Here is a 14,180-nt window from a genome sequence, read left to right on the forward strand (position 1 = left end):
TAGGCTCAATTAGAAAAAAGGAAAAAAAAAGGTTTCCTCATATTTGGAGACCCTTGAGGGTGTAATGTCATATTTTGCTTCACAGCTAATCATTACATCGAGGAGGCTTCAAAGCCACCAATCAAGCTTATCTGCCTCTAAAACTCAATCAGCCATGACAAATCCTCAATGTAGCCCCACTGATCATTACATGTTTGATTCTGATAAAATAAAAAAGGTAGGACTGAGATCGTTTAGAATCTGAAAGATTAGTGCAAAGACTACTTTAAAGGAATAAAGTACAAAGCTCCCAAGATGAAGTGGATGCATATGAGTTAGCCTTGGTTCCCAACTTGGTTCACCCGCCCAAATTCAAAATGCTTGATTTTGAAAAATACAGTGGAACCAGTTACCCTTCTTCCCATCTCACAATTTTTATTCGAAAAATGATTGGATACACTAATAATGATCAAATATTGATCTACTTTTTTCGAGATAGCCTGATTGGACCCGCTTCTAAGTGGTATAATCAATTGAGTTGCACTTAAATCTGATCATGGAATGATTTAGATCATGCCTTTGGGGGTCAATATAAGCACATGACTGAAATGGATCCTGACTGAACAATGTTGTAAAACATGGAGATGAGACATAGCGAGAGCTTCTGACAAAATGCACACCTATGGAGGAACGTTGTTTTCCAAGTCCACCCACGAATGACCGAGAGGGAGTTTATCACCATGTTTATCAACACACTAAATTCTCTATATATCAATCATATGTTAGGGTTTGCCACAAAAAAATCTCAGACGTCATCATTTGTGGAGAGATGATTGAAAGATCTATAAAGAACGACAAGCTAGTGAGCACTGACGATATTGACACTGAGATAGAAGCTGAAATCAATATGGTGGGATCATATTCAGCTAATCATGAGGCCAAACCTCACAAGATGTTCAAAGAAAGAACTCATATTGACACAATTCCAATGATATATGAGGAATTAATCTTAACCCTAATTGAGAGGAACCTTGTGACTCCAGTCCAATCTGAGCCAAAAGACTCGTCATATCTTGAGGGCTACAATGTTGATGCCACATACAACTACCACATAGAAAGCTCGGGGCACACCACTTAGAATTGTGGGGCATTAAAGCATAAGGTCTAAAATATGATTGCATAGTCATGGATATTTGATGAATGATATGGAATTCTAATGTGAATAAAAAAATCATTGCATCCACCATAAAGCTTTGTTGCACTTGCATGAAAAAATATATCATTTTGTTTGAACTCGTTTTTAGTTCTTCCTATGTTTTAGAGTTTGTAATTCACTGGGCATTTGAACATATTAAATAAAATGCTACTTCCAAGGTTATGAAAAATAGAACAAGTTTTAATCTTGTAGTTCTTTGAGTTTTGAGTGAATTACAAATTCTTTTAATTCTTTGAGAGTTATGAATCTTTGGCAATTGACAAGATTAGACCTTTCTAAGCCAAAAATACAATCATCTTATTTTTTACCCTAAATAATTCATGGTTACTACCAAAAAACTAAATTTTGACACTACCTCCTTATGAGGCTCCAATGTTATCCTACTACCTCTCTTTAAGGCACCCAAATTCATACCATTACCTCTCTTTTAGGTAATAAAGTCATGCCCTCGTCTTTTCAGACACAAAACTTTTAATTTTTACACCAAAATAAAACCTAAAGGTATTTAGTACAAGATTTTAACTTGCACGAGAATTTTTCTATAAGGGAAACAAATTGGAGTACCCTGAATTAACTTTCTGAAGAAAATTTTGAACAATTAGGGAATTGTAGAAGTAAGAATAAGGAATAAAGGATATTTATTTAAAATAATTTTATTCTGCATTAATTACATTGTTTTCATATGAATAAATGTTAATCTTGAATATTTATCCCCCTAGAGATACCATTTCTGCAAGGACTTTCATGTATGAGATTATGAACGACATTCTTTCATTATCCCTTCACAAAATGTGAAAATATATTCCTTGTTGTCCCCATTTGAACCTGAATTATTTTCTTTTGATTCAACCCTAACTAAGGATCACCCTCCACATTGGGTGTAAAGTGATGGACATCTGCTCGCATGAGTGAGTACCATAAATCCAAGTTTTATTATAGAGACAAGTTCTTATGGAATAAAGTGAGAAATAATAAGGTACCACAAGGTAAACCAAATGCAATGTGTTCGAAGAGAAAATCCATTCGAGAATAATGAAGTTCCAAATACAAGAAATAAACCATAAAAAGGTACTCAAATTAATTGAAGTTCTAAACTCATCATATAAACAGGGAAAACACATACAAAGAGTTCATCAAATCTAATGACTCATCAAACCTGAAACCATAAAGTTGATTAAGTACAAATGGTTCAAAGATCCCAAATCAATTCACAAGAATATCATGGAACACTAAAGGTTAAAAAAATAGAAGTGAACTCTAGGGTGAGAACCTATAAATGGTTAGTCTAGAGAAATCCAAAAAAGAGAAAAAAATGAAGGGCATGTGAAAGCAGATTCAAATAAAAAAAAGCGAGAATTAAGGCATCAAAACGAATTGATCCTTTGTTCCATCACCCTTAAATTTGGGCATATTTATCCCTTTCTTTCATAATCGTGAGCCTTAGCCTACATTGCGTGCCTAAAAAGTCCCTTTTAATCATACATGGGCTTCTAAGTAGAAAATATTATCTCTAGATTTTATTCTGCCTATCAAGATTAATATTTTATTTACAAAAATATTTTCTAAAATTTTTAATAAATGATAGGGAAAAATAACAAAAAGGGGTTCAAGACGTAAAATTTCAAGTAATGTCTTGAAAACAAATGAGGATTCAAGTTGAAAACCTGAAAAGGCGGCTCGAGTATGAAAATTATGTTGTTGTTGCATAGGATGTGTTCTTAAATATTTTGATAAGGCATTGTATAACCCGAAAATGCTCACAAGATTCAAGAACCAATGAATATCTCCAAAAGATGAGATTGATAGCTACTCCATCAGATCAACGAACACCAAAGAATCAAAAATGCTATATCTTCGCTAAAGAAGCCAACCTAGAATACCATCACCTTCCCCAAATCAACCTACACCTCAAAGTTAGCATTAATCTGCAGACTTGTTGAAGAGCTATAATTCTTTAACTATTAAAAGAGTAGTTGATTCTTTTGATACTCAATGAACTCTTGTTTTATAATTTGTTTCAATTGTAAACCTAAAGTAAGGGGCACTATTTTTCAAAAACTTCATGAAATATTTTTTAAAATTCAAACATTATTCAAAAGTCTTTAATAAAAAAATTTCAAAACTTCTTCATCAAACTTTTTCACATTTTGAAAACATAAATAGGAAGAAAAACATTTTTAAACAAGACAATCTCTTTGAAGTAGATCTTGGAACTAGACATGTGTCTCCCAAACATAGAAACTCATGCTCAGAAATGGGGTAAGAAAAGATGAAACTTTGGGGCAAAATTTACTGGGGCAAGAAGAACAAGTTGATTGGCCCAAGTAAAGAATTGCAAGGATACCCCATGTGTGATCCCAATCAATCGAATCATTTCAAGAAGATTCGACATTTGTAAAAGGTATGATTCTCCAATCAAGTTAGAAATGACAAACCAAAGGTAATAGTATGCAAATTGGTTACTGTTGTTAAACACCAAATAGTTCAAGGACTTGACCACCCAAGTTAAATGGTACAGGGGCCAAGGCCACCAAAGAAGACATACATGTTACATAAATTTACATCTTTGCATCAAGTATTCATCATCACATACAACAATAAACTTGGACTTCCCTTTTCACAATGATGCATTTATATTTTTTTTCTTGAAATTTTGTCTTATATAAGATCATTTTCATCATCTCATGAGGAAAAATTTGAAAGCTCATCATATGATTTCATTTTTCCATTCTTGAAAACATTCAAAATAGTTGCATTCATACATGCAAATTTTTTACAAGCCTTTCAGGTCAAAAAGGATCAATGACATCTAGATATCTTCGACATGAAGGAGAAATATTGTCTTCGATAAGCAAGTTATCTAAAGGCAATAAGGTTTCCTCAAACACGAAAGAGTAACATTGTATTCAAATTTGGCTTCCACAAGCAAAGAACCAAATCATCTATATACGACTAGTCGTCCTCATCATTAAGGAAAAACGTCGTCATTAAAACAACTATTACTGTTTTCTTTTCAAATAGGATCTTGGAAATCCATCTCATTATTAGATCAATCATCTTTCAATCATGACTAGACCTCCTTAATGCAAAGGAACAATGTCATCATTAGATTTGAAATCAAACAAATCACCAAGGAATGACCGTATCTCTTCATCATGAAGTACCAGTGTTGTTTACATAATCAAATTATCTCCAGACAATCATACTTCCTCAACGCGAAGGAACAATGTTGTCTCCATATACACAGTTATCCAAATACGACTAGATGTCTTCAACACGAAGGAATAATGTTATCCACTGACTATATCTCCTTAATATTGAGGAGCAATGTCATCATCAGATTTGGCATCGAGCAAACCACCCAAAGTGACCAGATTTCCCCGTCACGTAGGAGCAATGTCATTTCCAAAATCAAATTATTTTCAGGCAATAAGACTTCCTCAACACTAAGGACATACAATAAGTCTAATTAGACAAAAACTTGTTGTTTATTTATCTTTGCACTATTCTTGTTAACACAAAAATGGACAAAGATGAGAAGTTGAATACACTCATTTTTATCCGAATTATCATTTCTATTTTATTTTATTTTATTATTATATTATATATTAAATATTAATATTATTTATTATTTTTACATACCCGAAGGTCATACAGAAAGCCTAACATGTCCAATTACAAGCAACCTTGACCCAAACACAAACCAATGGCCCAATAATAACCCAAAAGCAAACCCTAATATAACACTAGCCCTTATTCTATCGTCATCACCAAAACCTGCACCGCGACCACTACTAGTCTAAGCCACTGCCAACCACCATCATTCCTCCTACAGTGAAAAGCAAAAAAAATCATCAGTCACCCAACAAATCTATGAGATATAACATGCAACACCAGATAAAAGAGGGGAAAGATCTGAGAAAAAAGAAAAATAAATAGAGGATCTCAAACAAAAATCAAAAATAAAAATGAAGCGTAGAGAGAATGGAGCTTAACTCGTTCACTGGTCATTGGAGAGCTCGAAAAACATAAAAAATAGAGTTATCGAGAGGTAACTTTGTAGATCTAGGTTGATTAATTTTTTTAGGCTCAGAGGACTTTATCTAGGATTAGGATGTTGGTAGGATTATTTAGGGGTGATATTTTGAGCGTTAGCCACCGTACATGATGATTGATGGTGCTAGAGTACGGTGGTCGTTCAGGTATGGGGGAGAGTTCTCTTGAACTATTTCTTTCTTTCTTTTTAGGTATTTGAAACAAATGAGAGAAATGAGTATCAAACCCCCTTTTTTCTTATATGAATCCATGTAAACGGTGTCGTTTCACCCTTCCGAAGCTTGCGCGTTTTGATTTTAGGGGCAAATAGTATGACCGATCTCCTTTATTTGTAATGATTTTATCTTGGTAACTAAATGGAATGTGAAATTCTAATTTGGAGCCTCCTAGTCATGAATCCTTACGTTTTAGTCCTCATTTACCTTTTATATATGTATATGTGAATGTTTAAATTAGGATTGGTAATTTAAGATTTGTTCATTTTAGCCACTATTCAAATTTGTTTTGTTTATTTCATGATTAAACTCTGATGATTTGCTTATGTTTTTATTTAGTTCTTATTTTAATTTACGTACATATCTATATACTATTAAAAAGTGGATATTTTTAAGTATTGTATTAGGTAATTATAATTTAATAATTTTTTATTGTTAATGATATAAAATTATATGATATTCTTCATTTATTATTAGACTAACCTATGGATGACCTCCAAAAACCTGGAGTGTCATTTTGAGGGTTATTCGAATAAAGTATTTTTAATATTATTATTTGGTGTTTATTTATATCTCATGATATACTAAGTCAATTAAATATATTTATCCCACTTTAAATAAATGTATACTTTTTGACATTTTCATGTTTTTATAAAGTGAAATTATTTTAATAAAATAAGTATTCATTGTTGATTTTATTTATTTTATTATTTCGTTATTTTTAGTTTATTTATTCATCTATTACATTACCCTTGATATTTCATCCATCTTGTATATGACATTTATTACTGTTGCATCCTAGAATCATGCATTCATTTTATTGTTTTCTAAAATGATCAAAGGCAATGTTGTCTTGCATTGTGAGTTAACAAAATTACATCCAACATGATTGAATTTTGATTTTCGTTAATTCACATAATAAGGGAGTATTGATGCGTGTTCTGTGAGTACTATAAATTGAACGCAAAGTATACACAATTGATCAAGTAATATAGTAGTGAGTGAGTATCATCTCCACAAGGATTGGAGGGATTTTTTAAAAGATGTTATACGAAAAAGTGTGTCACTAAGTATAGCTATATGTAATGATATAAACAATGAAGGAAATTCTAGGTATGGCAAAAATGGTATGAACAAGTGAAAAATATTGATGTGGCATGATTTTTTTGGTGATGTGTGAATGTAACAAGAAATTTATGTTGTAGCAAGAGTTTTAATGAATATTGAAGTGAACAAGAAAATTTATGCTATGGCACGATAAATCTGAGCTCTGGAATAAGACTTGACAACCTCACACAAATAATCTTCTATAGGGGTAATTAGATGGATTTGCAATGACGAGAATTTATTCTATGCCTGGGATGACTTAAACGTTCTATGCCTATGTTGCCCGACATGAGTTGCTAGAAGTGTACTTCAACTATATTTATTAAAGATCCTGATAAAACTATTGCTACGGTAATACCTCTCAGTGTGAACTACAACAATAGTATGTTTATTAAATTTTATCCCTTTGAGTCGTTTGAAACCCTCTCCTTATCTCTAAGGTAGATTAGAACCTAACCATCCCGATTTAGTTCCTTTACTCACATAGATCTAACCTAACTCTCTCATTATTAGATATCTATATTAGAAAATGACTACCTCTCGAAAGCTTTCATAAGAATAAGGACTTAAAAATATAAACAATGAGTAAAACAACATTTGAACATGAAAATACTTGATCATTCATTAACATAAAATAAACATCATCCATAACAAACCCAACACCAAATAAATTAGTTCATGGTGGAGCTAAGTTCATCCATAATCATATTTAAGTACAAACCCATCAAAATAAGAAAATAAAATCACAATGAGAAGAAAAAATCCCAAAGGGTTGTTACGGTGAAGCCTAAGACCACCGTCGTGAACTGATCCAGTGAGCTAACCTCTCTTGAGGACCTAGTCGCTACCCCCCTTGAAGCTCGACTATAGAGGACACTGTAAAAAAGAATGAAGAAATGAAGAAGAAGATGGAAATGGTGTTATCGCCTCTCCCCCAAAAGCTCAAAATTAATCCTCCAAAAAGCTCCTAAAATGTAGGGTATCCTTAAGTATTTATAGTGGGAAATTTCTAGGGTTTGTGCCCTTAAAATTTTCTTTATATGCTAGGAATCATACCCTACATGTGAATATGAGACTGGCTAGCAGTTGGTCCCAAAAATATCAGCATGGCAATGCATTCACGTGAGCCCTGGACAACTGGCAAGGTGATATCAGCTTTTTTATCTTTTTTTACGCCCAGTAATTGCTGCAAAGTTTTGTCGTAGCAAAACTTTTTGTCCTTTGCTCTGGAATGCTACATTGAAAATTTCTCCTCAACTACTCTCATTTCCTACACATCACCACAATAAGACCCTTTTCTTAGGCAACATCAGTTTAATCAATAATTTTATGTTATAACAAGATTTTTCCACCACATGCAACTACATGATCTAAATGCAACTAAATGTTTCTAAATGATATGAAATTGGCTTTTAGACAATCAATAACTTAAGTAAAAAGACCTTAAAACGTGGTCTTTTACGGAGTTATCAAGTACCCGTTTTTAATTAAAATTAAGTGAATTAAGTCATTTTTATCGTGTCAAATATTTAAAAAATAAATTCGTTCATTTTCAAATTCATCAAAATAAAAAGGATCGTAATTTAAATTTTGGATTCAAATATATAAAGTTGCATTACTTAGATAACGTATAATCGAGAGATACCAATTTTAAGCGTTGTGGAGGTGTTAATTGATAACTCTATAAAAAGGCTATATTTAGGGCCTTTTACTTAAGTTATTGATTGTTTTAAGGCACATTTAGGACCATATAGATGCATTTAGGATCATGTAGTTGCATGTGGTGGATTTAATTTGTCATGAAAAATTGGCGCGTCTTTACGGGAAAGATTGTGTATGGTTGATGATGTGCAGGTCATAAAGCAAAAGGGTGTGCAAGGAGAATTGTCGGGGAAAACTGAGTTGCTGAAGCAAAATGAAAATTCCATGATAGCTAGGATGGAATTTCTAGACACAAAAAAGACAAAAACGAGCTAAAGATATTTTTATAAAAGAGTCAATTGTCTAGCCATCACGTGATTCCTGTTGCCTGCCACCTAGGAGGGGATCACTACCATATTTGTACTCTCTTTTCACGTGTAGGGGGATGTACCTTAGGGTACCATTGTCATTTTGACACAAAACCCTAAGTATATTCTCTTGGTTTAATAGATTAAGACACCACAAAAAGAGGAATCATCTTCTTGGGAGAAAAGTAAGATGAACAAGGAAAGGGAGGCAACATTAAGCTTCCAACTTTCTTTCTTTTTTCTCATCCCTTTCGTGGTGTTCTTCCATTTTCAAGCTTGAGGGAGTGGTGAGTTAAGTGTCCTGAGAGGAGTTAGCACCACTAAGGTGGTTTGTGGTAGCCGAGGGAGCTCTGACATTGCTCATTTGGAGTTTGTTCTCCACCCTTATGCTTTATTTTATTCATATTTTATGGGTTGTAAGGAACGAATGATTGTCATGGATTATTCAAACCCCACCATGAACTAACTTTATTTGGTGGGGTTTATTATGGATGATTAAATATTTTTTTAATGGATGATTGATATTTTTATGTTTATTACTTGTTTTGTTATTATTTTTAATTACTTAAGATTGTAGGAGCTATGAGAATAGCCTTTTCTTAAGTATACTACTTAGTGTTCGAGAGAAACTACGTGAATGATCTTTATTGTTTGAGAGAAACTAAAGGAATATCGACGTAAGAAGTGGGCTTTAGCTGATAACTAGAGTCTAATCCACCGTCAAAGACGAGGTTAGGATTTCAACGACTAAAAGGAGTAGTGCCGAATCGATAGGTTAGATGTTGATGCATCAGGCTGAGAGGATTTGTCGTGGCATTCTTATCTGTTATATCCCATGACTAGAATTAGCGTAGGGTACTTGTAGTAAGCTCTGTCGAGCAAGTAAGGCATAGAAGTTTAGACCATCCTAAAAGACAAAGCTTGAGATTCCTAAGTGACCCCACCATTCATTCCCATAATAGCTTGTTGTGTGAGGATTATCAAGTCATCCTTTTTATTTCCCAAGTGATCAATCTGTTTTACCTTAGCATTTTCATTTGATTACACTTTAAACAATTACTTTTTCCAAGATATTCTCATTTGTCAACCATTCACACTATCATTTCTACCCCCATCTATACACATTTCATTTTGTCTTGACATAACCATTTGTGCATACCATTAGCTATACTTAGATAAAGTAATTTGTTGCTTTAACCTAACTAGTCTCCTCCAATCCCTGTGGAGATGATGCTCACTTACTCTATATTACTTGTTTGATTGTGTATACTTGTACATATTTTCACGTATATTTATAAGCACTCACAGCGCAACACTAATCTTCCCCACGCGTAATGACTCTGAATCTTTAAAAATGAATTTCTGGTAATACACAGACCCAATTTTTATCTTTAAAATGATTTTCCTTAGAATTGTTTTAAAAGATATTATTATGTGCTCGACCTACCTAAGATAAATGTCGATGGTGACTCTAAAATTCAAATTAAACGAAAATCCAAAATTTCTAAAATAAATTCATAATATTATAAATTTTATTTTTGACAAAATAATGGTTATGATAGTTTATATACATCAAATAACTTGCTAGTCATTGAATGACATAGGTTGGGATTGTGCCTTTCATGTAGGTGTATGGGTGCTTTTACACAATGCGGAGGATGTGAACGTTCAAACTAATCAAGCCCCAAAATTGCCTATTTTTAAATTATTCTAAATTAAAAAAAGATATTATATATAATTCGTGAGAAACCAAAGATCTCGAGAACCAAAGAGTTATCGAAAGTCTGTGTAGCTACAGATCTCAACTATTTTCTAGATCGCTATTTTGTTGACATTTGAATTTGTATTGTAAAATGCTTTTTTTATTAACAAAAATCGATATATTGTAACACCCTCTTTATATACAAATATGTTTCTTTGTAATCAATTACTATCTATACAATTTCAGTGATTTTATTATATCAATAATATATATACACACAAAATTAAACTTAAAGCGGGTGTAACATAAAAGTGTAAAAGAAATAAAGGTTGGCATTGGCAATAAGAACGAGACACATCATAGATTGATAGATCATCAAATGGCCTGGTATGTAACTTGTTGATTTGTTGCTTAACTGAGTAGTGATCAAACAGGAAAGTGATCATCTTTCTTTCGCATCTAAAAATAATAATATAATCCCTATCTCGGCCTATTCGTTACGGCTAAATCTAAGTTACATTGATCATTAGAGTGATTCAAAAATTAATTCAAAAATTTTAACAGATATAAAACCAGATTTTTAAATAATTTATAAAGTTATTAACACTTTATGAGAAAATAATTTTAAAAAAATAATTTAAATCCAAGACTTCGGTCCTCGAATTACCGATCTGATCCTAATATCTTGATATATCTGAAAGGGAGAAATAAAGGGGTGTTCTAGAGCTCGATACGGTTAAAATGTGTGGATAAACAAAGTATTCAGAAAATCAAACAAGCATAATCACAGTTCAAGTCATAATATTCATGATACGAATAAATATGCAAATATAAATGCATCCACTCACCATACACCGTCTGAAGAGTAGGTTCCCCATAACTACTCTCTACTACACACCATCTGAAGTGGAGTTCGCCTCGAAGAGAGGAGGCACTGATAATTTGAAGTGAAACTCACTTCTTCGAGTGAATACATTGAACTTCGCTTATCAATCTCAGCCCAATATGACATGATAACATAATTTATCCGAATTTCGATATGATATGAATGTAAAACAAATTACATAATCACATAGTCCGAATGCATAGCATAAATTCTGAATATGATAAATCAACATGTGTCACACAACATTTTCTCAAATTGCATTTAATACAATCAAATTCATAGGACATTCATGCTTTCAATTCATATATCAATCAATCAACACAAAAATAACTATAGCACTTAACAGAGACACACGGAGATTCGAATACATCACAACGACATCGATTAGAAGATAGTTATTCCAAATTCAACAAAAAATTATTAAACAGAATTAAAACGTTTGTAGCACGGTAAGACATACACTTTAAATCGTATAACAATAAATATACTAACGAGCAAAGACTTTTTTGGTCTGAATCTTAAGTCAAAGAATAGTGGACAGAGATCACATGATTTTAGAAAAACTAACTAAATTAATAGTCGTACAATTTGAAACGAAACAATAATGAAGAATATGATTTTTTTTTCTCTTTGTATTTTGTGGCAATATATTGGTTTAAGAAAAACAAAAGGATAAACTACATATTTAGTACCTAATCTATCAGTTTTAGTCCATTTTAGTACCTAAACTTTCCAAAAAAAAATCAAAATCATACCTAACATTTAGTTTTTGTTTCATTTTAGTACCTCACTGTTAAAACTTAACAGACTAGCTGACGGGTCATAGCTCTGGTGGACGAATGACCAATCTGAAAGGTAGACAATGAGAAAATGATGAGTTGACCATCATAGTTCAATTTTAGGCCCATCAGACAATTAACGACGAATATTCAAGGATTAAGAAGTCCAAGAGTCCATCGTTGATTTGGGAGATTGAGATATTTTCTGGTGAAAAAAAGCCAGAATCACGTTCAGGGGGTTGAAAAGGTGCAGGCTGGAAAGTTTGGGCTTCATCGGCTGACGGATGCGACAATCGATGACTGTAAACGCGGTGATCGACTAGCTCATCTGTTAGTTTAATTGTGGGGTACTAAAATTAAACAAAAACTAAATGTTATGTATGATTTTGAAAATATTAAAAGTTTAGGTACTAAAATGAATCAAAATTAAAAGTTTATGTACTAAATGTGTAATTTACCCAAAACAAATACTTGATAGATTGTTAAGACCAATTCAACTAAAATAGAGATAGAGATAAAAGTCCTAAAATAAATAAATAATATAATTGATAATATAAATTAGCATTCAAAAATAAAATTTCATCAAAACTTAATTCTAAGGATGACGAAAAAAATCAGATCTAATAGGATTTATTTGATAAAATGACGAGACAAGTTCTCAAACTTCATGAGATTTTCAGAAAATGTTTTTAAAATTAATATTTATTCAATTTAGTAACAAATCCAAAATTAAAATGAAAATAATTGAATTATCAAGAATAAAATATTAATCTCGATTTTGGATAAATCCTCGCATTTTAGGATTTTGTATTGAACAAAAATTGGGATGTGACAAATAATACAAGAAATTCTTTATGACATTTTAATAGTTTTATTAGACGGTAACTTATGGTTCTGTTCTGATAAAATATCTACTTTTTTTGTTGAGTTTGATGATGATCAATTAAGGGTAGTTCTGCCCTACGGTACCTTAATTTAAAGCTAAGGAACGTCATGAAATGGCCGCGAGGGAAAATATTATAAAAATCATAATATTTTCGGTTGAACACAACCTAAAATGTTTAATTTTTTAACATTTTCGGTTGAACTGAAAATATTATGCAGAAGATAACATTTTCGGTTGGTAATCAAAAATGTTATAAAAACACCGAAAAATGTAAGAAAAAGTAAACATTTTAAGTTGCGTCCAAACAAAAATGTTATGGTTTTCATTACATTTTCGGTCACCTTTTTTAAGCTTTAAATTAGGTTGTCTTTCCTTAGTCTCTCCCATCAGTTAATCATGATGCTTTAATCCAGAAGTTGTTTTTTTTCCAGTGGCTAACCAAAGAGAGCAGTGATGAGCTTACTATTTTCTTGTATTCCCAACAATTCACTTCTATCATTGAATCTCCCTGCTTTGATCCTGTTTTAAGTAAACCCTTGAAATGTGTATACTTTCTGATGCTTCCAACGATTTTTGATTTCCTGGAAGTGGGAAAATTGAGCTGATTTCTTGTTGTTTCATCCTGTAGAAGATATCTTCACAATTCCTTGCGTTTTCTTAGATACCCCATCGTCGAGATTACAATTGATTCTGCAGTAAGCCAGTATTTCTAGCGCACAAAACCGAACAGTTTGAAGGTGACTTCTTCATAAGGTACGCAGCAAGCAATTTCTTGTTAATTCTAGATTCTCAATCTGCATAGACCATAGTTTAAGATATTAATTTATTTGAAATGATTTGATCTTTTACAATATTTTTAAAATTGGTTGAAATCTTGTTTGATCATCGCAGTTACTAGTACTAGTCTTTTCTCCCCCGTAGACTAACAGATATAAGGCTCAGGAGCCAAAAGCTCTTTTAAGTTACATTATTATATGTAACACCCGAATCTCGGGTTTGTAGATTTGGATTAACCGGAGAACATGCAAATAAGTCTAGTAGACTTATGGAAGGGATTGGACCTTTTAAGATTGGACTTGGGCTTGGGTTGGATCCAAATGTTAGAAAAAGAGGGGCATTTTAATTGTGAGTGGAAGTAGAAGGACCAAAATAGCTATTATATCTTCTTAGGATTCAAAAGCTTATATGTTTTAATGGTGATGATGTATATTTCTTACCCACTCATCATTTTCCCTTATTTTCATCCATTCTTGTCTCCTATCTCCCTACTCTCCTCCATGGTTTTCCCTCTTCTAAACAAGGTGTAAAGGTGAGAATTTGATAGCCCTTCAAGTTTAATACGAAA

At 32.4% G+C, this 14,180-nt stretch overlaps 1 long non-coding RNA gene across 1 annotated transcript in view; it reads left to right on the forward strand.

Annotated features, from left to right (window-relative positions):
- The window catches only part of LOC120180380, a 79,523-nt gene that overhangs the window by 51,495 nt on the left and 13,848 nt on the right, over positions 1-14,180 (forward strand). The window contains exon 2 of the long non-coding RNA XR_005521682.1: positions 13,252-13,265. This is a non-coding gene — a long non-coding RNA (uncharacterized LOC120180380). The remainder of the gene's footprint in view (positions 1-13,251; positions 13,266-14,180) is intronic.

Source organism: Hibiscus syriacus, unplaced genomic scaffold, assembly GCF_006381635.1.
Source record: "Hibiscus syriacus cultivar Baekdansim isolate YM2019G1 unplaced genomic scaffold, ASM638163v2 tig00003715_pilon, whole genome shotgun sequence".
In the NCBI taxonomy this organism is placed as follows: Eukaryota; Viridiplantae; Streptophyta; class Magnoliopsida; order Malvales; family Malvaceae; genus Hibiscus; species Hibiscus syriacus.